The following is a 27,385-nucleotide window of genomic DNA, read 5'->3' on the forward strand; positions in this document are numbered from 1 at the left end:
TCTCCAGAAGCAGAGAGTGAGACAAAAAAATTACAGTGGTGTTTATTGGGAGACAATGCCAGTACACATTTGTAAAGTAGGGCAGATATGAGACAGAGAAAAGAAGGAAGACAGAAAAAGTGCCTTATCACTTCTGTGATCAAAAGGTGCGCAATCACATTAGGTAACTTTGGGATACAGCATAGGACACAACTTGGATTTATCTCAACCAAGGGCATAGAATTTAGGGTATTTAGCCACCTTCTCCCATCTGTTCTGACCAAGGGCTTCTCCCCTGGGTAGAAGTGGGGAGTGTTAACTCCTTGGTAGTTGTAACATTGCCATACATGTAGATCAAGAGGACTCCAGCAGCCAGAGGAAGCCCTCAGATAGAGTCCCACATGTTAAAGCTGCCATCGGGTCAACTTGCACAATGATGATAACTACCAGTGGAATGAGGATGGAGCACCTACAGTTTCTGCTACAAGAAGTGACAGCAAACATGATGGTGATGATCGTGATCATATGAATAGAGCTATTATTTATTGAGCAACTAGAAGCCAAGTAATATACTAAATGCTTTACATGCATTTTCTCATTCAATTCTTATTTGTTGAACATCTACTCTGTGTCAGGTGGGATATATATATATATATATATATATATATATATACACACATACATATATATATATGAGTATATATATGTGTATATAAAATCACCACAATCTTGCCTCATGTATATTATTCCAGGTCTTAATTTAGAGATGAGCACACAAGGCTCATCAAGGTTAATCAAATTATCTTAAGTAACATAGGAAAGGCCGGCCGCGGTGGCTCAAGCCTGTAATCCCAGCACTTTGGGAGGCCGAGGCGGGTGGATCACAAGGTCGAGAGATCGAGACCATCCTGGTCAACATGGTGAAACCCCGTCTCTACTAAAAATACAAAAAATTAGCTGGGCATGGTGGTGCGTGCCTGTAATCCCGGCTACTCAGGAGGCTGAGGCAGGAGAATTGCTTGAACCCAGGAGGCGGAGGTTGCGGTGAGCCGAGATCGCGCCATTGCACTCCAGCCTGGGTTAACAAGAGTGAAACTCCGTCTCAAAAAAAAAAAAAAAAAAAAAGTAACATAGGAAATAGAGTTGGGATTCAAACCCAGTTTTATCTGCCTTCAAAACCCTCCCTTGGTTTAGGCAACATTGTAATCCTTAACTAAGTAATTAATTATCGACATTTTTCCAACACTCATCTATTAACAAGTCAGCAGACACTATTTAGATTCTGAGATACAAAGCAAAAATTGCCCCCTTTCCCAAGGAGTTCTATGTTTATGGAAGAGAGAGACCAAAAGATCTGTAGTATTATAAAGGCTATACTAGAAGTATGTTGTAGCTATTGAACAGGATCAAGAAAAAGAGTATCACTTATTGCTGTATAACAAAGAACCCCATAACTCAGTGACTTAAAATAATAAGCATGTGTTATTGATCATGAGTCTCTGAGGGAGTTGGAGACTTTTACTGATTTGGGCTAAGCTTGGCTGATCTCAACTAGGTTTGCTCTATAGTCTGATGATAGGTTGGCTGGGGCTGAGTAGTCTCAGATGCTTCACTCCCATGTCTGGTGATTGACTGGATGTGGCTAAGGCAACTCAGTTCTCCAGTGGGCTAGCCAGGGCTTATTCAATGGCAACTGAGACATATGGATCACTTATTCAAGAGAATGAGTGAAAGTGTGCAAGGTTGCTCAAGGCCTGGCCTCAGAACAATCACTTCTACAACATATAGACCAAAGAAATTCACAGGCCAGCTCAGATTTAAGGGACGTGGAAATAGACTCTACCTTCTGATGAGAGGAGTTCAAAGTCACATTGCAAAAGGACATTGATAAAGGAAGGGGAAGAGCTAGATTGCAAACAATCTACTGGAAAGAAAACATCTGAATAAGATTACAGAGTAAGTAGGCATTCCCTAGCCAAATAAGATAGGAAGAGAATTTAAAGCAAGAAGGGGCTGGTTGCCATGGCTTGTGCCTATAATTCCAGCACTTTAAGAGGCCGAGGCAAGAGGATCACTTGAGCCCAGGAGTTTGAGACCAGCATGGGCAACATAGAACCTATCTCTATCAAAAATAAAGTAAATTATCTGAGCATGGTGGCATGTCCCTGTGATCCCAGCTTCTTTGGAGGCTGAGGTGGGAGGATCTCTTGAGCCTAGGAGGTCAAGGCTGCAATAAGCTGTGATCGCACCACTGCACTCCAGCCTAGGCAATAGAGCAAGAACCTGTCTCAAAAGAGAAAATAAAAGAAAGCCAGAAGGATAGTATGTGTTCAAAGACACAGGAATATAGTGTTCCATAATGCTGTCAGGTTACTTGGGAATGAAGGCATCTAGTGGTGAGAGAGAGAGAGGAGGATTAAAGACAAGAAATCTGTAAAGTATACCTGAATTCAGGAAAATAAAAGTTAACTTGCAGACAGAATAATATGTTTATAACAAAGTGATAGGCAGATGAACAAAGTTAGGATGGTTGATTGGACAGACTGGTGTGGTAATAGGGTTACCAAAATTGTTAAGATTATCTCTTAGAAACAGGTTTATAGGCTGGGCTTGGTGGCTCATGCCTGTAATCCCAGCACTTTTGAGAGGCCAAAGCAGGTGGATTGCCCTAGCTCAGGAGTTCAAGACCAGCCTGGGCAACATGGCAAAACCCCATCTCTACAAAAAAAAAAAAAAAAAAAAAAAAATGAGCCAGGCATGGTGGCATGCACTTGTGGTTTCAGCTACTTGGGAGGCTGAGTTGGAAGGATCACTGGAGCCTGGGAGGCAGAGGTTTCAGTGAGCTGATATCACACCACTGTACTCCAGCCTATGTGATAGAGCAAAACACCATGTCTTAAAAAAAAAAAAAGAAAAAAGAAAAGGAAAGAAAGAAAGAGGGAGAGAAGGATTTGTAGAATGTTCTTTCGACAAGAAAGGAGGAGGTAGGAAATACTTGCTGAGTGATTGAAGAAAACAATGAAGTGAAAGTAGATCTGAAGGAAAGAATTTTTTAGCATTTGACTGTGGCTTCAGCGAGCTGTAGCAATGATGCAGACTGCATGACAGAAACTCTGTGGGACAACTTTCATAAGCATGCTAAGCATAGTGAGTAGGTTTTTGTGAAAACTAATGAAGAGTTTGGCTTATGATCACAAACAAATTTCAAGGCTCTAGATTCTCACAAGGCCAAGTCTCTGGGGCCGATCTCTGTGAAGACTGTTGATCTTAGAGATACATTTATATAGAGATTTGTGGATGTGTGTGTTCCCACTGGGGTATGTATGTGACATGGCAATTTTCAATTCAGGGATATCTTCGCTCTGAGACTGAGTTGTGTAAATTGAATAGCAGCTCTATTCTACAGTTTTCCAAAGCCATTTTCATTGTACTCCTTGGTCTGTGTTGCAAGTATAGAGCTCGCCCAAGTCAACAGGTACAACAGATTTTACTGCGAAGCTTAACAGGCTGACATTAACATCTCAAGCTCCTTGGAGGCAGAATGGGAACTTTTGTAGTTCATTTTCACAGCTAAGTAATATGTACTACATTGTATTACTCTATCACAATCTATTTATCTGTTCTTTTATAGATTGACGTTTCTGTTGTTTCCATTATCTGCTATTATAAAAATGGTACTATGATTATTTTTTATATCTCTCCTGGTGCCCGTGCAAGAATGTTTTAAGGAAGTATATGTAGAAGTGGATTCTTAGGATATAAGATGTACAGGTAACCAATCATCTCGGTTTGCCTAGAACCGAGGAATTTTCCAGGATGAAAGATTTTTGGTGCTAAAACCAGGACAGTCTCAGTTAAAATGGTGTAAGTGGTCACCTTAAATACACAAATGATCAATTTTGCAACATAATGCATACTAAACTCTTTCCCACAGAACTGGTCGCAATTTACTCCCCCAACAAGTGGTATATGACTATTCCCTTTGAACACCATTCTCTTCATGCCTGGTGTTCTTGATAACTTAATTTTTGCCAATCAATTGAGTGTGAAATGGAATCTTGCTGTAATTTGATTTTCTCTGGTTACTAATGAGGTTCGGCATCTTTTCATATTTAGTTTTCCCTTTGTGTGTTCTCTTCTGTGAAATGCCTTCCATATATTTCATGGTTTTTTTTCTGTTGGGTTTTTTTTTTTTTTTTTTAATCAAATACATCTAGTTTATCTCTTCAGATTCTCTTGATTTTTCCAGCATTTATATTAGGGTCTCCCAACAGCAGCACCGATGGCATTTCAGACTGCATAATTCTCATGGGATACTGTCCTGCGCCTTGTAGCACATTTAGCAGCACCCTTGGCCTTGACCCACTAGGTGCCAATACCACCCCCAAGTAATGAAAATAAAAATGCCTGTAGATGTAGAAATACCTCTTGCCAGTGTTTCCCTAGGGTACAAGATAGTACTTGTTTGAGAGAATCTTGCTCCTATGGGAAAGAGAAGGTAGCAAGGCAGGTAAATTACATTTCCATTTCTCTCTCTGATGAACTCTCTCTCAAGACCTGTACAGCATGTCTTTGTGCAGCATGTTTAGAGGTGTGATATGTCACAGAGCAGCATTGCTGGGCCACTGGCTCTATTTCTTCATGATAATGCAGGGGTCATAGCAGTAACATCTCACTTTGTCTTGCTGTTCACCCTTCCCTGCTTCATTTCCTATCTCTTCTCTTTCTCACCTTTGGATTGCTTATTCCAATTAAAACCTCAGCACTTAGTGCATGTCTCAGGTTCCATGTCTTAGGGAAACTCAACTAAAACAAGTAGTTGCAGACCAGATACCCTGCAGATAGGATTTTGGAATTTGATTACTGACCTGTCTGAAAGCAATAGGGATCACATATTTAGTGGCAAATTGGGATGAAAATAAACCCTGGCAGGCAGCAGCATTATAATTACTTAAGCTCTCATCTGTAGTAAATTGGGATATGGCTTAAGTGGAAGGTCAGGTGTTAGGAGACCTAGTAGCTGCAGCACACAGTGGCTATTAGAGCCCTGATAATTATGCAGATTGCAAAGTAGATGGCTACTTTTGACCTGTGAAAAGAAAATGTTAAGTTGAGGGTGGTTCATTGCCAACTTAAGGTATGCTCTGAAAGCCAGAGGGCATCTGTGGCTACTCTAAAGGAGACTAATCTCTACACTGCATGGCAGTATAGGGCTACTTTAAAGGAGACTGAGGCAGACAGTGATGTAAGCCAGTCCCAGGATCTGACTATAAGGCTCTTAAGGTGCCAAAGAGACAGGATACACAGCTTTGTAAAATCTTCTATTTCAAACTCAGGGCTGTGAGTGGAATACTGAGATCTGGGATGAGCTCGAGGACCTTGAACCCTTAAATTCCCTTAAACCACGCTGGAAGTCAGGAGTCATGCTTTTTTTGACAGAGAAGAACAGCTTTCCTTGCCCAATGGTTGCACAGCAGTCTCACCTGAAGCAGGTGCCTTATCAGATAATCTTTGCATGCCTTAAGATATTTCCCTGCCACTGCTCATTGCTTCCATGCTGATAACTAGAGTGTAGACTCAGCAGAGAATTATCAACACGTATCCAGGAGGAAATAACCTACCCACTGAACAACTGAAGTACCTTGAAACCCACCTGGAAGTGGACCTTGAGTGTATTAGAATGGAGGGGGTATATATGTTGTGCTGAACTCCTGTTGACTTCAGTGGGGATGGCACTAGGTTCAACAGGCGGAAGAAGAGACCCAGAGCCAAGAAACAAGACATGGGCTCTTGTGAAGGGCTTACATACAGGATAGAGAGTCCAGTGGCAGTGAGCTGGACAGAACCATAACCGCTTGCAAAAAGCATGCAGTTTATATAGGATTTTCACATAGCACCCTCCCTTAATACCTTCCACCTGGCAATTTTTTAACCGAAAACACAGGGCCTCAATCCCCTGTACATCACATGTTCCACAGGACAGGATGGGACCCAGATGTTTCTCATAGGAAAGGAATGGCTCTCTGGATTGGCCACTCCTGGATTCCCTAGCTTGGAATTCCCAACTGCATTCAGGTGCGACATACAGGGTCATTCTTAGGCTATACTTAAGTAATTGTTATCAGGTGGGTTTAACATACAACACTAGATCAGAGGGTATTCATTGATGTAGAGGCACTCACTCATAAATCAAGATTCAGTTGTTTGTCAAAGACACTTGGAGCTGATCTCGATAGTTTTTTAGGGTGATTCTTTAACTCTGTTTTGCTCTGATGGCCTACAGCAAATGAGAAAATTCCACAAATTCTTTGACAGTCTCAATAAAGAATCTGATGGCTCCAAAAGGAGGGATGTTAGAGTGCAGGTTAAGATGGTTTTAGGTACAATCTTCAAACCTATCACTTAACTATTTCTAACTACGAGGACCCAGAGGACACTCCCTTCATAAAGACAATAAGGCATTCTGTAAAGGAGTGCTGACAGCTTTGAGAAGGTGGCCTGTAAAGGCTGTTGTCTACGGGCTGGAGTTGACATTTCAAGAAACTGTCCAGGAGTTGATCTTCCTAATATTGCTGAGATGATGAGACCCAGAACAACAGAGGCTAAGTAGCAGTGCTTACTGTTAGAGGTAAGGTGGCCTTAACTACTGTAATGCATAGCAAAATTAAAGAGCCAGTCTGGGTGCTTTGAGCCACAGGGGTCTAACAGTGGCTAAGAGATCCTGGGAATCTTTGGGACAAAATGTTTGGGCAGCTAATAGATCTGCAGTTTGGATAATAGGGGAGAACAACTGAAATCTTATAAACCATGGAATATCGTGGGCCCTTTCCAGGTTTCCACATCTAAGTTGGTTCAGAGATGCCAAAGGAATCGTGACAGTCAGCTCATGTTCATGTTTATTCCATTTTTAATTATTTGTACATTTTACACATCATTATTATATATTTACCTAATTCTAATACATGATGAACAATCAGTACAGGAAACCAATTGATTGTTATTTGGCCACCTGTGGCTCTGAGTGACCAAAGTTCCTCATGTCATGGGTAATATTTGATTACTGATGCAAGCATGCAGGAATCCTTAGGGCCTCTACTGGGGATGTTTTCCCATGGAGAATATTGCTTTGTGTTCTCTTGGAGTCAGGAACATTGGCCATCTTCTGGGATTCCATGCTAGGGGCTGACTCTCAGGCTTGGTTGCTCTGCCTCCCGTTGCCCAGAGCCTAGGCTTCATCTTTAGGGCAGTGTTGTTATCACCATATTCCCTCAGAACTATCCAGTCTTTTTCATTAGTTCAATTCCCAAATCGTTTCTCTGGTGTCATTTCTTTATCATTTATTTTTGTGGGCAAAGGTGAAGGAAAGCTCAAATATTTCATTTACTAACTACTGAGCCTAGCAAAATTTATGACTTTAAAAAATTTTTTTGAGACAGGGTCTCCCTCTGTTGTGCAGGCTGAAATGCAGTGGTACAATAATAGCTTACAGCAGCCTCAAACTCCTTGGCTCAAGCAAGCCTCCTATCTCAACCTCCCAACTAGCTGGGACTATAGGTGCAGGCCACCACACCTAACTAATTTTTTATATTTTTAGTAGAGACGAGGTCTTGCTGGGCCACTCACTCTATTTCTTCATGGTAATGCAGGGGTCATAGCAGTAACATCTCACTTTGTCTTGCTGTTCACCTTTCCCTGCTTCATTTCCTATTTCTTCTCTTTCTCACCTTTGGATTGCTGATTCCAGTTTAAAAGTCAGCACTTAGTGCATGTCTCAGCACTTAGTATGCAAGCAGTCCCCCCACCTCAGCCTCCCAAAGTGCTGGGATTACAGGTGTGAGCCACCGTGCCTGGCAGAACATGCTGTTGATGCACACGATAACATGGGTGAATCACAGACATTATGTAGAGCAAAAGAGGCTGGACCCCCCCAAAAATGTATGTATGTGTGATTCTATTTGTAAGGAGTTGACAGGCAAAATTAATCTTTAGTAATAGAACCCAAAACCTAGTTTGATATGCTGAGTTAACTGTCTCCTTTTGCAGCTCAGGGGTAACTGCTTAGTAATTTGAAGAAGGTTCTTAAGTTATCCCTGTTTGCCATAGGTATGAGGGGACTGGGTACTTGAAGGTCCATCCTTCCAATCCTTCACCAACTGACATCTCCATCACAAATGCATGCATATAGAGGGGAAGGAGGCATTCTGATTACCCATGTGACATATTTCACTTTTTTTTCCAAGTCCTCTTGGTTCCCCCCTTATGAAATACAAGTTCCTTTATCGATCATAGAGATGTAGAGTTTTTGTAAATCCTACCAAGCTTGAAGGAGTGGCTGTTTGTGGAGCATTATTTATGTATATGTTGATCTCACATCTTACCCAGAGCATACTAGTGTTAACACATTAAAAAAAAAAAAATACAAAGCAAAATAACCCTTCTCTTTTCAATCACAAGCTTAATCTTTTTTTTTTTTTTCAAGTTTCAAAAGGAATAGACTGAGTAGAAGAAAACATACACCCAAGGCTATTTCTCTACTACTAGGGCTTGGTGTTTCCATACAGACTGTTTCTCATACCCTGGGGACCAGTAAGTGTAGCCTTGAAAGGAAGCAATTGGGAAGGACCTAAAAGAAGTTCCCAGCCATTTTATTTGGCATCTGCTCTCTAGGGCAGAAAGTGAGACAAGGAGAGTCTGAAGTAAAAACTAAAGGAATAACTGAAGAGGAGGAAGGATTCACTGAGCCCTTAAGCCAGAAAGGCTTCTGATGATACAATCAGGACTGTGTATTTCAAACAGCGGTATAAATGGTGGTGGCTTATTACAGCTGATAGGGCACAAAAACAGTGGTTGTAGTACAGGGGATACAGAGCAGGACATTGGGACCATTCTTAAAACATCACTACTCAAAACAGAAAATATGGAAACAAGTTAGAATCTATAAAGTGCTTTGTTTGCTTGTTCATAATGCAGGAAAGATAGGAAAAATTCAAAAATGGTCATTTTGTTAACTTCCAGTTATGTCTCTGTGTTTTAAAATCAAGTTATATCTCATTACAATAAGCGTCATGGGAAATTTGGCATTTGATTCCATGGAATTCTCACTGGTCACAATCTAAAGTACTTGAACTAGGTAGAATCAGGTGACTTCAGTCATGCTTAGATACATCACTTATAGATGGCAATACAGTCTTGAGCCCACTTCTTAGCCTCTCTGAGCTGAAAGTGAAGCAAAGTGAAGTCCGTGCTTTGTCTATTCCTTAAGTTTGGTGTGAAACATAGCAAAAGGTGCCTTAACAAAGTGTAAAGTGTGAGGCAAATGGGAGGTATAATCATTCTTAACCTTCGGCTTAGAAAGCTTACCAAATGGCATATCTGCACACATTCCTTAGATGAAGTTGTTTTTGATTCTTGCAATTAATTTTTTAATTGGAAAATGGATATAAGTATCCTTAGTTATGGATGAGAAGTCAAAGACCATGCATTCATGGGGAGAAAAGGAGCTATATGGTTATAATAGAAAGCACTGGGATTTATTATATCCTCTCTCTCTCTTTCTGGCTGGCCAAAGAGTATAACTCCATGGAGTTGTTTTTCCTTATGTCTAAATAGAAATAAAGTATCTACCACCCTGAACTACTTAAGAAGAGTGTTGTGAACATCAAAGAAAATCATGTGTGAAAAGGCTCTAAAAGTTCAAATAAAGTAAAAGAGTATAAAGTTGAGGAGTTATACCACTTTTTTCCTTTTATTCTCAGAAAGGTTTCTAAGCATTATATTGAGGATTCTGATAAGATTAATCAAGCCCTCTCCCACTTGTAATACTCTCTGATTTTTTTTCTTCCTTTTACAGATATAAATAAAGAAAGATAATATTTAGAAAAAGTCATTGTATATGTAAAATTCATCATATGGTCAAACAATTCTAACATCATAGACCATGTCAACATTTTATTATATTAAAACATTGGTCAATGTTTCACTATATTTATATTGGCCATAACTTAGGAAAATATGTATTGTCTAAGCCAAGACTGGTTTGAGAGTAAAAAGGAGTGCTGTTAATAATTATGTCAGCCTAACAATAGTCAGCTAAGACTGTTCTTGAACAACAAATATTGTCTAAAAGCGTCCTTTTAAAAATAAGCTATAATTATGCCTAATGTGTTCTTTAATGAGCAAAAATATGATTTTTTAATGAGCAAACTAAATATATTCCATGGTTCTAGCCTTTGAGAAGCCACAAGTCTATATGGTGAGAGAAAGCATATGAAATACAAGGAGGCAAAATTAGTAAATGAAAGGCATCATACTAGCTAACAAGTGTTTCATTAAGTGGAGTAGAAGCTTGGAGATTTAGACATGACCATGGAGGCTCAGTCAACCTTGAGTTGTTGGGGAGCTTCGCTGAGAGGGGCGAAGTCTTTAGCTGGGTCTAGAAGACTGGTGGGAGCTCAATAGATACAGAGAATAGCATAGTTAGAAGTATTTGAGGCAGGTAAAACAATATGGAGAAACATATAAATGGATGAGTTTCCATGGCTTTGTGTAGAGGGGAGAGAGAAAAGGACTGTAATGGAATTTTATAAGAATAAAATGTATTGTTTCAACACATAGTTACTGAGCATCTGTTACATAATGGGCAATGTTTTAAATTATAGAGATAAAACAGTGAACTAAACAACATCTTTACCCCTTTGGTGTCCACATTCTAACAAAGAAGAACTTCCCTTTAAATCTGCGTCTTCTCTAAATGTACTTTTAGTTGTGGCAAGAAGTCTTATGTGGGAAGGGGGCAATGTTACTTGAAAAGCAGAAAATGAATGATTGTGGTCATTTTGTGTTAAAATAATAAAGGATTTCCAGCAACTGAGCTAACTTATCTTCCTAAGCCAGAATCTAAAACATGGAGAAAAGTTTATCAAGCTTCATCCATCCATCCATCCATCCATCCATCCATCCATTCATTCAACAAATGTTTATTGAGAACCTGGCTGAAGATACTGCTTGTGCTGAAGATACTGCAATGGGAAATTTGGGCAAAGTTCCCCGCCTCTGCAGAAATATTTATCTAGTGAAATTGGATCTTCCCAGATCATATATTCGAATCCACAAAAATGAATATTAAAGAAGTTATTCAAGTACTTATTTACATATTCACTTTCTACATGCAGAGCTAATAAGATGAAAGTGGTTATTTGCTTTTCTCTATAATACAATTACCTTGCTCTGATTATTACTGTGTGGGTACAAGTCTTTCCTTCTGCAAATGTAATAGATGCCTGTGGCAATTGAGAATCATCAGGAAACAGAAAAAAGAAACTTTCTCCCACACATCTGTCTTGGAGCGTAGTAGACCATTTGTCATGCCATGGGCAATCCTATTTGGAAGATGTGAGGTGATAACCTGACTATGAGGTTACACACCAACCAAAAATGCTTTTGCTTCAGAGAAGACAGTATATTTACAATGTAGTAATGTAGAGTTAATGTCACTATATGTATAAAACAAAAATGTGGGTCTGTTATTTTTACAGTTTTCAAACTGGCAAATGGAGGCACACATGAGAATCACAGAAACACAGATTGCTAGACCTACTCATTAGAAAGCCTGGTTTCAAAAGAGTTTTTATGTCTCCCAATTCCCAGTGATACCTGTGCTGATGGTCCAGAGGTTGCATATTGAGAACCACTGTGTTCTTCTTTTGATATGTGGCTGTCATATGAATATAAAGTTGATTGATTTGTAGATAATGTGAATTGTAATATTTATAAAGGAGGTCATTGTATTCATGTAACAGTCTTTGGCTGAGTTTCCCAGTATGGTAGCCACTGGACACATGGAGCTACTGAGCTCTTGAAGTGTGGCTAGTGCCATATGTTGGAATAAAACTATTTTGGATATTTTATGTTAAATAAAATGTATCATCAAAACTAATTTCACTTGATATTTATTTTTAATATGGCTACTAGGAAATTTGAGATTAACATATATGGCTCATTTTGCATTTCTGCCAGATAACATTGGTCTATGGAGCTTTTCTAAACATGTATATGCTGAGGGTTGGTTTTTGTAGAACTTAAAATTTTTTAGAATTTAAGAGTTACCAGCAGAGGAAAAGAAGGTAAATAATTTCTCAACAATATCCTTTTTATTCAGTTGTTTTGAATAATAGTTAACAAGATAACATTCACTGGAAGATTCCTTCAATAGATGTTTGCCAACCTTCACTTCTTAACGTGGCTGTTGGATCAATTTCTCCCAAGTTTTCTTTACTTCCTTGGAGATTCTAAGAAATGCTCTCCTTCAGAAGCAAGGGTTATTAAAGGTACTGCATTTCCCTTTTTAGAATCCATTCAGGCACCAGTTGCAATACACATAAATCAATTTCAGATAGATTGTAAATCCAAGCACAGGATAATATATTTATGAACTTGTGGGAGCAAAGACTTTTTCAACAGGACATAGAAGGCAATAAACATAATGGGAAAGATATCTAAATTGGACTAAATTAACATGTGTTTATCAAATACATCTTTGAGCATAAAAAGGAAAACTATAAAGTGGAAGAAAATGTTTCAACACATTTCTTCAGCATATCCAGAATATATAAAGAACTCCATCAAATGAGTAAGAAAAAGGAAGAGGATCTAATATGGGCAAGGGACTTGAACAGATATTTCACAAAAGAGGATATCTACATGGCCAAGGCACATGAAAGATGCTCAAGCTCATGAAGGAAATGCAAAATAAGGCCGGGCGCGGTGGCTCAAGCCTGTAATCCCAGCACTTTGGGAGGCCGAGACGGGTGGATCACAAGGTCAAGAGATCGAGACCATCCTGGTCAACATAGTGAAACCCCGTCTCTACTAAAAATACAAAAAATTAGCTGGGCATGGTGGCGCATGCCTGTAATCCCAGCTACTCAGGAGGCTGAGGCAGGAGAATTGCCTGAACCCAGGAGGCGGAGGTTGTGGTGAGCCGAGATCGCGCCATTGCACTCCAGCCTGGGTAACAAGAGCGAAACTCAGTTTCAAAAAAAAAAAAAAAAAGGAAATGCAAAATAAAGCCACAATGAGATGCCACTACACACCCACCAGAATTACAATTATAAAAGGATTGACAGTTGGAAGTGTGGATGAGGATGTGGAGCAACTCTTAAGCTACTGGCAGGAGTGTAAATTGTGGAAGCACTTTGGAAAGCTGACTGGAACTCTGCTAAAGCCAAATATACACATACCCTTTGACACAGCAATGCTACTGCCAGCTATGTATATGCCCAATAGTAATGCATCACACATGTCACCAAAAGACATATACCTGAACATTCAAGGCAGCATTATTTTTAAAAGCCCCAAATTAGAAATGACCCAAGTGTCTGTCAACAGTAAAATGAACTTATAAATTATGGTATGGTCATGCTGTGACATACTAGACAACAGTAAGAAAGAGCATGGCCTATCAAGACATGAATTAATCTCACAGATATAAAATGTTGAATCAAGCACACTTAGAATGCATGATGTAATGATTCTATTCATATCAAGTCCAAAACCAAGCAGACCAATCAGTCATTGGTAGGAGAAGCCAAGATAATGGTTTGCCTTTGATGGAGTTGGTTACTTGGGCACAGTTTGACAGAGGCCTCTGGCATTTTTTCTCCTTGGTTTGAATGTGTTCCATTTGTGAAAAGTCATTAAGCTGTACCTTTTCTGTATATACGGTATACCTTAATAAAATGTTTAACATAAAGAGAGAAGAGGAAATACAAAGTCATACCCTATGACCCTCCCAGAAAAAGTAAATCACCTCTTTAAAACACACACACACACACACACACACACACACACACACGGCTGTCACTGTATCTCACTACTTAAACTATAGCTTACAATTGACCTTCAGAAATTGCTTTAATATAATAAGATTTTTGCACCTATCAGTCCAATTTGTTTATCTTAAATTCCTCGTTGAACATATATCATTGAAAATCAAAAGTAGAATTATAGAATCTTAAAGTGTAAGTAGTACTTTGTTCTATATTCAGTTAAATGTCATCTAGCTAACAGATATCTTATGTGATTCAACCTGTCCTAAAGAAGACTTAAAAAAAAAAGGATCCTGATGATAGGCAGGTTCTATAGACCATGAGATTTGAATAATTCTATATACAAGTAATTCTGAAGATTTATGACAAACATAAATTTATGCAACTGACATCCAATTATTTACATTAGATTAAAGTGAGAAACTAGATAGAGGTATGATTTTAAAAGTATAGTTTGTTCAACACAGCTTATTCAAAAGTCTTTATGAGTGTACTGTTATATTCATTATTAGTAGGAAGCTGGTCCTAATACAAATCTTTATAAAGTGCTAATGAGCTTTATTATATGACTGAAAACTCATTTGCTCAATAGCATTTTTGGTTTTAGTGTGTAAGTGTATGATTACAACACAGTAACATATAATATCTACACATGACTACATTGAAACGCTATGTTACTGACAAGTTTCCACTAATTTAATGTGAAATATATGGCTGTTTGAGTTAGAAATGACTGTAATTACTGTTCTTTGGCTTTATTAGGATTATTTATGGGGAAATTGTGTATGTGTGTGTGCATGTGAGAAAGAGAGACAGAAAAAGGGAGGGAGGGAAAGATGGCAATGGACAGATAAAGGAGAGATGGAGAGAGAGAGAATGGAAGCAGAGAGGAGGAGGGAGAAAAACGACTACAATTAATCAAACTTTTGTTTCTGCATTGACTTTTTGCATTTGGAGAATCAAAAGCCAAAGCCATTTCTCCTTGCCATCTGTGTTTCCAAGCATCACTTTAAGAGGGTCTTATCCCACTCTTAGATTATCAAGAAAAATGTCAGATTTACAAGGAGTGCCACTTTTATCCCTTTTCTGAAAGAGGAATATCAATTGCCTTTACAAAGGATCAGTTGTATTCTCTTATCATAAATGACTTATTTGCCTTCCATGGAACTGGGAAAGTTGCCATCTTCCTTTGCTTGACCTTAATTCAATTCAACTGCAAGACACATAAAATAAAGTGGAAATATATTATAATATTGACCCATGATTTGCTGGTAGACTTTAAACTATCAAAGGCTTTAAACCACGAATCATCTGTTTTTTAAAAAAATCACTGAGAATTGGAATTCCTTTAGTGTTAAACATCTTAATTTAAATTATATTATATAGAAGTTTATCCATGGAATAAAACATAGCCTAACTGCCAATTGAAATAAAATTATGGCTGACCCTCCCAAAGTTCTGTAGATAAACTCCTATGCATACGGTAACAAGGATGAATACTTAACACTCCTGAATCCCATTCTGAGAGCATATTTTCATTTTAGTATGGAAGGTGTGATGCAAACAAGTAATTTCAAAAGCTAATTACAAAAGCCATCTTTAACCTTCTCATTGCTTTCACACAGTGAATGTGGCTTTAATATTTCTTGATATTAATATAGTTAGAAGTGATACTGCTGAAACAGGTCCTGATATCTGGCTATTTTATTTTACATGAAAAATTTTGAATATGTTCAAGTACTCTATCAGAGTGAACAATTGCTTCAATATTAATTCTCTGGAAGGAAGAATGTATAATCAGCAAAGTTTGAACAATTATTAATGTATGTACCATTATGTACCTGGGCAGGTTCAGGCATTTCTTTGCACATGGATTTAAACATGATGCTGCATAATAAGGTAGGCTTTGCAATCTTAGAAGCTTTTACAGGGAAGGACCACCAGCCCCATTTCAAGATAAGTGCTGTGATCACCTGTCAGATTTTTTGGAAACAAGACCAAGTTTGCAAATCAAAGGTCGAAACTAATGACCTCAAATAAAAGTGTTTATAAAAATAAGTTGCAGACTGAATATGGGGTTCTCTTGAGAGGAAATAAGTATTGTTCTGTGATGAAATGGACAATATTGTTTAGATATAAAGGATGTAAGAGGGGCTTATTGGAGTACGTTTGCAGTTTTCTTTTCATTGTAAGTGATTTTAATATAATATGATTTGTGACTTATTTGTGAATATTAATCATTAAAATTAGGCGATTCTTTTTTTTTTTTTTTTTTGAGACGGAGTTTTCGCTCTTGTTACCCAGGCTGGAGTGCAATGGCACGGTCTTGGCTCACTGCAACCTCCGCTTCCTGGGTTCAGGCAATTCTCCTGCCTCAGCCTCCTGAGTAGCTGGGATTACAGGCATGTGCCACCATGCTCAGCTAATTTTTTTTGTATTTTTAGCAGAGATGGGGTTTCACCATGTTGACCAGGATGGTCTCGATCTCTCGACCTCGTGATCCACCCGCCTCGGCCTCCCAAAGTGCTGGGATTACAGGCTTGAGCCACCGCGCCGGGCTAGGCGATTCTTATAACTGAAAGTGGCTAGAAATCAATGGTGTCTTCACAAATTTTTGTCCAGAGCAAGGAAAGAAAACCTATGCAAAAGAGCCTATTTGGAATAGTTGTTAAAATATAAGGTTGTTTCCTATTTAAACCCTACCAAGTTCAGACTATTCAGTCAAGGTGTTACAGACTGGTTAGTGGTTGAAAAAGGATCAATGGTCTTTTTCTTTCCATAGAGTCTGTGATATTGGTGACAGTTGCCTAAAGCTATTTGGATCACCTTTAATTCTAAGAATAGCTTTTCTTCTTTATCCTCACTCTTCCTTTTCTCACTCTCTCCCATCACCGTCTCAGTGTCCTCAGTAATCAAGTGCATTCCTCCTTTGGTATAAATGTTATTTGTTAAGACTCGGTGGGTTTTATCCTGGTAACTCAGGAATGCCTGCATTTGAAACACCTACAAGTGCATTTCTTCTTAGGCATGTCTAAGAATATGTTTCTAGGAAACTAGCAGGCAGCTGCAAGATGCACAGATGTTGTTGCCCTGCCTGTATCCCCTTGGCTTTCTCTGGCTGCTGAGTCTGAGTGTGGGGGTGGACAGATACGCTGAGGAAGGCTTAGTGTGTTGTTGGCTCAAACCTGCAATCCCAGCACTTTGAGAGGCTGAGGCAGGTGGATCACCGAAGGTCGGGATTTTGAGACCAGCCTGGCCAACATAGAGAAACCCCTTCTCTACTAAAAATACAAAAAAATTAGCTGGGCATGGTGGTGGGCACCTGTAATCCCAGCTACTTGTGAGGCTGAGGCAGGATAATCACTTGAACCCAGGAGGCAGAGGTTGCAGTGAGCCAAGATTGCTCTATTGCACCCCAGCCTGGGCAACAAGAGCGAAACTCCATCAGAAAGAGGGTGAGAGAGGGTGGGAGGGAGCGAGGGAAGGAAGAAAGGGATGGAGGGAGAGAGGGAGGGAGATACCCCTGGGAACATCTCTTAAGCCAGTGATGGATAAGAGCTGATGGACAAATGCTGTAGCTTCCTAGATCCAGGGTGGGAAGCAGGAGCTAGCAGTGGTATCAACTCTGAGGTACATTTACCTTCTCTCCAGAGAAGGTCCCCAGCATGATCGAGGCCCAGTTGCCCACCACACTCACTTGCTCATTCACTCACCTCAAATTGACAGTCTACCTTTCTCTGAATTATTTTCCTACTTCCCTACCATTGCTCCCTGGGACTAATTCCCAGATAAACTACCTGCACTCAAATCTTCATTTCAGAGTCAACCTTTGGGGAAACCCAATCTAAAACATATATTTCTTCTTTCAAAAATGACATGATATACCAGACCAATGCTGATTTTCATTAGAAGGTAATTCTCCCTGGGAATTAGCAGTCCACATTGAAGACCACCAGCCATCACATACCCCGTGTGAGGGCATTGTAAATGGTGTGTTGCTGTTAGCCTGCCCTCCGCATGACTCTGCTGGCATTTCGATTCTTCCTCCTGTGACCATGGCTCTCCTTTGCCTTTCTGACCAGGGACAGTTCTACTGACAGTTTTTCTATCAGCTGACTTGAATGAGTCAATTCTTATTTTTATGATACTGTTGGCTGACTGGCTGAGCAAAGAGGATTGTTTTTGTGAGGATGGAGTGGTGTCTGCTTTTTTCAAATATCTAGAGTACAGCATCTTGTTATTTTCAAAGAAAAACTGATTTTCATGTGAGGGTATCTGTATGTAAATGTTCTTATCAGCTCTGAGTCCCTGGAGGCCTGCTTAGCAATCATGTGCCTCAGAATGACCCAGAAGCCCAGATGTGTTCCAGTTATCTTCGTACACAACTATAAATAAGCACATATGAGTCTACACATGAATTCACAGAGGTATCTAAGAGAGATTTAGCTGTTTACCTCTTCTTCTCACTCTAACATCAAGATACTTCAAACCCCAAGGTAATAATTATGGATAAGCATCATAAAGCCATTTCAGATAAAGACTTGGAATTTGAATCATCTGTTTATCTAGTTCAAGTTACCAAAATAGCTTTCTCCAAGCCAATTTGCAGATGTCCCTTGCTTATCAGCGGTTTCATTGCTGAGTTCCAAATCATTAAACACTTCAAGCATGAAGGCCAGAGAAATGAGTAATTATTGGTTTGGTGAAGTGACAAGGGAGGTTAGGGAACCCAAGAAAGAGTTAGACTGCTGGATATAGACACAAAGGAAGAAGAGGGGTGAAGGAGGAGAAATAATTAAGAGTCTGCTTGCAGTCAATTGAGTGTTCATCTGCTATCGAAGTAATCGTAACACCAAATGTAGGTAATTGGTATTTGGCTAAGTAGACAATTAGGCTGGCCACAGAATGAAAGGAAGCCAAAGACTGGTGAGCTTTCCTGAATCCTTATTTCCTCCTCTTTCGGAAGCAGAGTTTGGGGACTGAGAAATGGTAGACAGAACCTTCCATGGTTTCTGCAGAGGGGAACTTGTTTGCAGAGCAGTGACACCTCCTGACTCAGGAAACAAATGAAGCAGTCCCTGAGGAGAGAAATGTTGAACAACAGACCTTAATTATAAAAACAAAGGCAATAAGGGCTGGCAGTTCTTTGGGAACAGTTTGAAATATCATTTCTCTGATATAAGTGAAGTTGTTGTTGTGATGGAACTATTTTCTAATGATTCAGAATACACATTTAGAATCATATGACTGAGTCCACATTAATATCACTGCCTCTGCAGTGATGAAACTACATTGGTGCAGTGGTACTTTATACTTAATTGAGGCTCCTATCACTTGATAATCTGATAATCATCACCAAATAGGACTAACTTGAAAAATTTAAGTTAGAATTTATATAGAACATGTTTCTGCCAGGCACCATCCTAAATTGTTTCATATGATAATAAGTTTAACAACTATGGATTATTCTTTGCTGATGGGGAAACTGAGGCATAGAGCTGCATGGTTGAAATGTTGGAGTGCCCCTGACTTAGTCCTTATCCCTATCCTGTGTTTATGCTATGTGAGCTTCAACCTCTTGGTATGGTGGGAGGAATTACCAGTGTTTCCTGGACTCTGCCTGTCCCTGGCTTTGCTTGGAGGATAAGAGGAAGGGGCCATCACTGGGAAGGCAAGGGTGCTATTAGTAGCAGGAAAGAAGCCCCCAGCAAGGGAGCCCTGTACTCACCCAGGACAGATGGGGCAGTCAGCAGGAGAAGCTTGGACCTGAGTCAGGGTTGCTTACCAATTGAGTGGACACACAGGTATTTTCCCTCTGTTCCTACAGGCTTTGGAATATCTCAGATCTCCCTTGAAGAAGCTGCTCAAGTTTAAAGAGATTCTCTGTCATCTCCTAAATGATACAAAGTGTATTGGTGGTCCAGGGTAGGAGTGAGTAGAATTTGTCTGAAATAGGACACTTCCTCCTGGCTCCTCATGGTACTCTCAGAAGAAGACTAGCTTGGAAACAGGAAGGAAGCAAAGTCTACCCTCTGTTTAAATTTGCATTTTCACCCCATGCCTGCCCTTGGTTTCCATCATGGCTGTGCTCTGGCCAGTTTTAGACTACGTCCATCTCCCCAAAGGGCTCTGGTCTGTCACCTTGATGTCTGCTTAAATATTTAGAATATCGTTATGCCAGTCCCTGCCCCCACCCTTGCCAATCCATACACCCCTTTCCCCACATCTCTGAGCCTTCCTGGACCCAGCATTCAATTCTGGAATGGATAACCCCTACACGCATACATACAGATGCACACAGATCACACACACACCCACCCCTCCCTCTCTGGACATCTCTTCATCCAAGTACTTGTTATACCCCAGTGCAATGAGATAATTGCTTTTTCAGGTAATTGTTTCTCTGAGTGCTCATGGGGACAAAGACCCCTATTATGTACATCTGTGTGTCCTCGGTGCTGGGCACATGGTGGACACAGGATAAATCTTAATTGAATGGGCAAATGAACTCACCCTAGTTCCTCAAAAACAGTGTTTAGCCCTATCTGAAGCCACAATGTGCAGCTTTCAAAATTGCCATGTATTTCTATGTCTGGCCCCATGCTTCTGGAAACACAAAGCCTGGAGAAACTCTGACCCAGTTAATACCCAAAGAGGCCTCTGTATGATGAGCATCATGTAAAGTAATATTTTTGGTAGGCAGTGGAGGAAATCAAAATTTAAAATGGCATGGTAAAATTGGAGTTTTAGAATAAAATCCAGTAAAAGTAAAGAACACAAGGAATCATAATTGGGCAGGGGAAATACTTTACGAGTGAGATGGAAAATGATAAAGTACAAGTTAAAGTGTCATTGAAGATATCCAGGAGGGATGATGTGACTCAAGCTTCCTGAAAATGAAAATCTTGGCACTGTGTCTGAAGAGAAAAATATGCAGGATTAATAAATGCAGTAGACGCTCTCTGAGCACCACCCTTATGCATTGAGCTTTTCCATTTGCTCTCAGCTGCTAATATGCGCAGCCTTGGGGCTGAGGCCTCTCTTTTCCATCCTGAGCAAAGCTGTGCAGCCTGGGCACAAGATAGGCTGGAGGTTTCAGTGAACTAACACTCCCCAAGAGCAGTGCTCTGCCAGTTAATCTCTCAGGAGGGAGCAGCTCCTTCACGTTTTAGGTGAGATAATTTGGGAACACTTGTTTTATACCTATTCTCAGGTTTCCCTAGCAGAAGTGAGCCTCAGTCACACACTATTGTAACCAGTTCACCAGCTCACCCTTAATTAGCTTTCTTCCCTTCCACATGTTACATCTTTGCTTCCCTAGCAATGGTCCCTGTACTTCCCAATAAACTCCTTGTACTCAATACTTGCCTCAGGATCTGCATGAGGGACAACTTTGCACTTCAAGAATGTATCAGTCAGGACACAGGTAAGAAAGGCAATCCATCCCAGGTGGTTCCAATGAAGAGGCCTCAGTGCAAGGGATACCTGCAGAGGTATGGAAGCAAACAAAAGATGCTGAGGCCTCCAGGAACTAGCAGCAGCAGGAAGATTTTACTGTCCCTAGGTCGCAGGGAATAGGGGGTGCAAGTGTTTTTTCAGGAGCTGTAATCATAGAGGGATGCAGCTACTTCCAAAGTACCAAAGTGGGCTGCAGGGGTTCACACCTATAATCCCAGCACTTTGGGAGACTGAGGCAGGAGGATTGCTTGAGCCCAGTTAGTCAAGGCTGCAGTGAGCTATGATCACACTACCGTAGTCCTGCCTGGGTGACAGAGCAAGAGCCTTTCTCAAAACAAAACAGAACAAAACAAAACAAAACAAGATACCAAACAGGATGGGAAACGGAAGGAAATTCCCTGGCTCTGTCCCCTCCTGTCCTCACATCAACTACCAGTGCCTCCCAATGACCGAACCCATCCGGACACCAGTCACAAAGGGAGTCTCTGTCAAATGGTCACATGGGTCAGCCTCTGATGCACAGAGAAGGGCAGATACTGCATTTAGCAAAGCACACAAAGAATAAATAGCCCATATGGTTTTCCTGCTTATTACATTGGTTACTTGGCTCCTGCTGACAGCACATCCAATTCTAGATTCTATTACTGAAGAATTTGGAAAGGCTTTTTGCCACCATAAAGATGATTTTTAAATTAGGGCATTGAGACCCATTAAGAGAATAATTTAAGACTCATTTAGCTCAAAGAAAAGCAGTCTGAAGGACCAATTAATATTGTTCATTGCATGTAGCAAACCTTTGCTAATCAAGAGAATGGGCTCCAGCATAATCATTTTTTTTAAAATCAGAAACTTCCAGGGCAGAGATGCAGGCAGAATGGGGCTGTACTTCATAACACAGAGGGCGTCATTGACATGACATGTTCAGTAGATAAGTACTAGCAGAAGTGGTACCAGCTGATATTGAACAAATGCTATGTTCTAGACAAGGCGTCCCCAAACTTTTTACACAGGGGGCCAGTTCACTGTCCCTCAGACCGCTGGAGGGCCGCTATATACTGTGCTCCTCTCACTGACCACCAATGAAAGAGGTGCCCCTTCCTGAAGTGCGGCGGGGGGCCGGATAAATGGCCTCAGGGGGCCGCATGCGGCCCGCGGGCCGTAGTTTGGGGATGCCTGTTCTAGACACTGCTATGAGTACTATCCTACCTTTTGAAATTCTGAGAACATCCCAATTATACAGATACTGTTATCTTCTTTGTATTAGTTTTCTGGGGCTACTGTAACAAAGTACCACAAACTCGGCGACTTAAACAACAGATATTTATTGTTTCCAAGTTCTGGAGCTGTAAGTCCAAGATCAAGATGTCAGCAAGGTTGGTTCCTTCTGAGAGCTATAAGGGAAAAAAATCTGTTCCATATCTTTCTTCTAATTTCTAGTTGTCTGCCGACAATCTGGTACACTCTTTGGCTTGCGGATATCTTCCTTCCTGATTATATGTGGTTCTCCCTGTGTATATCTGTGTCCACATTTTCCCTTTCTGTAAGGACACCAGACAAATCGGATGAAGGCCCACCATAATAACCTCATCTGAACTAATTGCATGTATAATGAATCTATTTCCAAATAAAGTCACATTCTGAGACCCTGGGAGTTAGGACTCCAAAATATGAATTTTAAAAGAACACAATTTAACCCATGGCACCATTGTCAGATGAGAAAACTGAGTCAGCAAAAATTGAAGTGACATAAGGTTTACCCAGTTAGAAAATGCTTAAATATACTGAGTGTGCAAGAAAACATATGTCACAAGCATGGGGCCAGTGCTATGGAAAGGTAAGGGAAGAGTTGGATTAGGATTTTTAGAGATGTTAGAAGTAAGCTATGTTCAAGAGGGCAAGAGATTAAATGAAGGGCTGGAAGGAGGGAGTGCATCTATAGATGTAAGAGGTTGGGCTGGCAGGTGGTCCTAGGAAAAGGAAGGGAGAAAATCTGGTTAGATCCTCTATACATCAGCCTCCTATGAGAGTAAGGGACATTCACCAAGGCAGGAATACTCCCCGCCTCCCAGCCAAAGATCCCCAGTGGACATCAGATCTACCTTCAAGCCAGCTTTGAGTCTTAAGAAAACCTTTCACCTTTTTTTTTGGAATTCCTGAGAAGGAGGAGAAAAAGCTGTCTATTAAGAGGCTTAAAAATACTAATACCTAACTGAAGAAACATTCAGCATGAATGCATGTAATAAGTTGGGTCATTAGTTTTTTTGATTGATGTGGAGAATAGAAAAAAAATGCATTTAAAGAAAGCAACAGATGCCATGCAGGATGCAGTGCACACATCTAAATGTCCCTGGGAGGAGGAAAAAGAGGGTCATCATGTTGCATTAGCAAACCAATGTGTCCACACTCTTCATAATAAAGAAAACTGGCAAGTTATCAATAGCTTTTTTTTCTGCACATTTCTAAACCTTGAATACTACCCTTCCTTAAAGTCTTTCATGCCTTGACTTTCATATCTTCAATGCCTGCTGACTTAATCTGAGCAGGCACATCACTGTCACAAATTCTCAGTGACTTAATGCAATAGGAGTTTCTTCTTCATACCCCCAGTCCAGTGTGCATTCTGCAACCATAATCCTCAGGGAGTTTCCCAGGGTCGCATAGCTAGTATAAGTGGCAGAACCTTAATCTGTGCCCAGACAGTTTATTTTCAGAGAGTCAGTGTGCTCCTAAGAACTATAGCTCCTGGTTCCAGTATCTCTATAGTCACAGTCGGCTACCTTCTATGACAAACAGTCCAAATTCCCAAAGTTTAGCACAATAAACTTCTATTTCTCATTCACTTCCACAGTCCAATGGAAGTGGTTCTAGTTGTCAGTCTTCTTCCACATGCTCCATCAGGGGCCCAGGGACCCAGGCTCTGAATCAATGTTTCACTCTTTTTCCTCAGAGAACTATCTATTCAACTGGCATATGAGGAGAAAGAGAAAGCTAAGATCAGTCAGGCAAATTTTGTGGGCTATTCCCAGAAGTCAAGTAAATGCACTGCATTCGTATTTCATTGGCCTCACTCAGTCACATAACCATACCCAGACACAAGGGAGACTAGGAAACATAATCTACTATACTCCCAAGATAAAATGGGAAACAGATTTGGTCACAACTTTGTATCTCAAACAAATCCATGTACAAGATGGCAACGAGGAGGAGGAAAAAGAAGAGGAAGAATAAAAAGAAGCAGAAGATAGACACCCCAGGTTTTATAGTACCTCATAAGTACTTGTATTTACCTTCATCCGATCCTGTATTAATGGAAATCACATTGCAGCTGTAAACAGGCAGCATCACTTTCTGAAATTTCTGAGAAATACAAATTATCTTCAACATGAATAAGCTAGTGTGTAGAAACTTCATCCCCAAAAGAATGGCTAATTGAGTCTGACTCTATGTAAAAATATAATTATTCACTGACTGTGGGACATGTATTTTTCTATTCCTTCTGAGAACAGAACCAGAGGCAGGAATCTAAATTGCACCATGAGATACTTTTGGTTATATAGAAATTTGAGGGAGTGTGTGTGAATATTTGAACAGCATTCCTAAGAAGGTTTGTAGAATTTTCTCTGGAGATTTCTAATGAACAATATAGAATCACTTTGCTCTCTAAAGAGAAGAGTATCAACCCAACTATTAATGTCCAAGTGTTCTGAGATTGCAAATTACTTAAGCACTAAGTTTTTTTTTGTTTTTTTGTTTTTTTGTTTTTTGCTTTTTGTTTTTTTGAGACGGAGTTTTGCTGTTGTTACCCAGACTGGAGTGCAATGGCACGATCTCGGCTCACCCCAACCTCCGCCTCCTGGGTTCAAGCAATTCTCCTGCCTCAGCCTCCCGAGTAGCTGGGACTACAGGCGTGCACCACCACACCCGGCTAATTTTTGTATTTTTAGTAGAGATGGGGTTTCACCTTTTTGACCAAGATGCTCTCGGTCTCTTGACCTCATGATCCACCCGCCTCAGCCTCCCAAAGTGCTGGGATTATAGGCATGAGCCACCGTGCCCAGCCTCTAAGCACTAAGTTTTAAACCCTAGCACCCTAACGTCTGGAATGGAGTTAGGGTAAACCCTACACCTTCTTTAACAGGACACATTAAGCTACATCCTAGAGCTTGAACATCGTTAGACATTTTTACTTAAACTGTAGATCATCCCATATATAACATGTTGTCATTCCAACGGGTCAGGAGCTGTATACAATATGGCAAGCCTTTCTTGCCTGCTTAGACTGTTGAAGGGAATATATACACATAGAATTCCTTCTTACACCCACTTAAGAACATAAAGAACTTGTGTAAGAACATAAAGAACTTCAAGAACATAAAGTGAGACAGATTGTAGGGTTCACTTCAATATGTTTTTAATTTCCGCAGGACCTTGGGCCCCCAAATTTTTGTAGTCCTAATATTCTAGCTGTAATTCTCCAGGCCAGTAAAACCATTGCAAGCTCAGTTCAGTGTTGCAACATTTTGACCACTGCTTTGTGCTTTACTGCTTGAGTTTTGAATCTGTAATCTTCTGAGTCAGGAAATGCCTTTAGAGTAAATGAAGTTCAGAATGTCAGACTCACCTCACATCTTTCTCTTCTCACCAAGATCCTCACTTACCAAGTTCTGGCTGCCCTAGTAGCTTTCTATTACCTGTGAACATAACTTCAAAATAAATTGTCAAACTTTTCTCGTTGTAGGTGGAAGGGTCTGTACAACACCCTTTTCAGACAATAGGATTACATGTTTATGTTCTGAAAGGAAACCTAAAACTCTCTGTATAGTGAAGAAACCTCCAAAAATTAAATAAAATGGAGGTGTTTATAGACTAACAAAAACGAGATATGTTTCACCAGGAGACATGCACTGAAAGGAGAAATTAGGGCAGAGAGAAAATTAAGAGGGAGGGTTACACAGACATACAGAAAGGAATAAAGTCTAAGAGAAATAATAAATATAAGTGAATATTAACTATATAAAATAATAATGTCCTAATGGCTTTCAGTTTGTTAAGATGTGTAAAAGCTGGTGAGGCAAATGCAATCCAAAGTTCTTACATTGAACAGGAAGTAGTAAGCTTACTAACATATAAAAGACTACAAAGAGCCAGACATGGTGACTCACACCTGCAATCTCAGCACTTTGGGAGGCCAAGGTGGGTGGGTCACTTGAGGTCAGGAGTTCAAGACCAGCCTGGCCAACATAGTGAAACACCATCTCTACTAAAAATATAAAAATTAGCTGCGCCTGTAATCCCAGCTACCTAGGAGGCTGCTATAGGAGAATCGCTTGAACCCAAGGGGCAGAGGTTGCAGTGAGCTGAGATAACGCCACTGCATTCCAGCCTGGGTGACAGGAGCAGAACTTTGTGTCAAAAAAAGAAAAAAAATAGAGTAGGATTCTTCTCTTCTTCAGCCTGAAATGCCTATGGCAGGAGAATCACTTGAAGCAGGAGGCAGAGGTTGCAGTGAGCCAAGATCATGCCACTGCATTCCTGCCTGGGCAACAGAGCAAGATTCCATCTCAAAAAAAAAAAAAAAAAAAAGACTACAAAGAGGTAAAGATTTATGTGGCCATCTCTAGGGAAATTATTCAAAGAAAAGCAAAATAATATGCAATTATCTAGCTAATAGAAAGGAGAAAGGAATGATAACAAATACTAGATTGACCCAAAAGTTCAGAAAGCAGAGAAAAATAAAGATAGGGCAAGTGTGTGTTGGGAGGGTACTTTTAAGCAAGATCATTTATACCCATCTATATTATATTATATATAAAGGGACTACACCGTTCAATTGAAATTCAATATGTATGGCTGGATCAAATAAAAAAGAAATAAGAAACATATGTTGCTTACAAAAGACATACCTTAAATATAATGATACAGAGACGTTGGAGGAATAATACTAATAGAAGAGACCATGCAAAAAAAATAAAATAAAATTAAAAAACAGCTACAGCCAAGCTTATATAAAAACTCAAGTGGGCTGGGCGCAGTGGCTCATGCCTGTAATCCCAGCACTTTGGGAGGCCAAGGCAGGTGGATCACAAGGTCAGGAGTTCGAGACCAGCCTGGCCAAAATGTTG

General features: G+C 40.1%; 1 protein-coding gene across 1 annotated transcript in view; it reads left to right on the forward strand.

Moving 5' to 3' along the window:
• PAK5 (p21 (RAC1) activated kinase 5) overlaps positions 1–27,385 on the forward strand; it is a 273,491-nt gene that overhangs the window by 123,966 nt on the left and 122,140 nt on the right. The gene's annotated exons all lie outside the window — the stretch shown is intronic.

This window comes from Saimiri boliviensis, chromosome 9, assembly GCF_048565385.1.
Source record: "Saimiri boliviensis isolate mSaiBol1 chromosome 9, mSaiBol1.pri, whole genome shotgun sequence".
Taxonomy (NCBI): Eukaryota; Metazoa; Chordata; class Mammalia; order Primates; family Cebidae; genus Saimiri; species Saimiri boliviensis.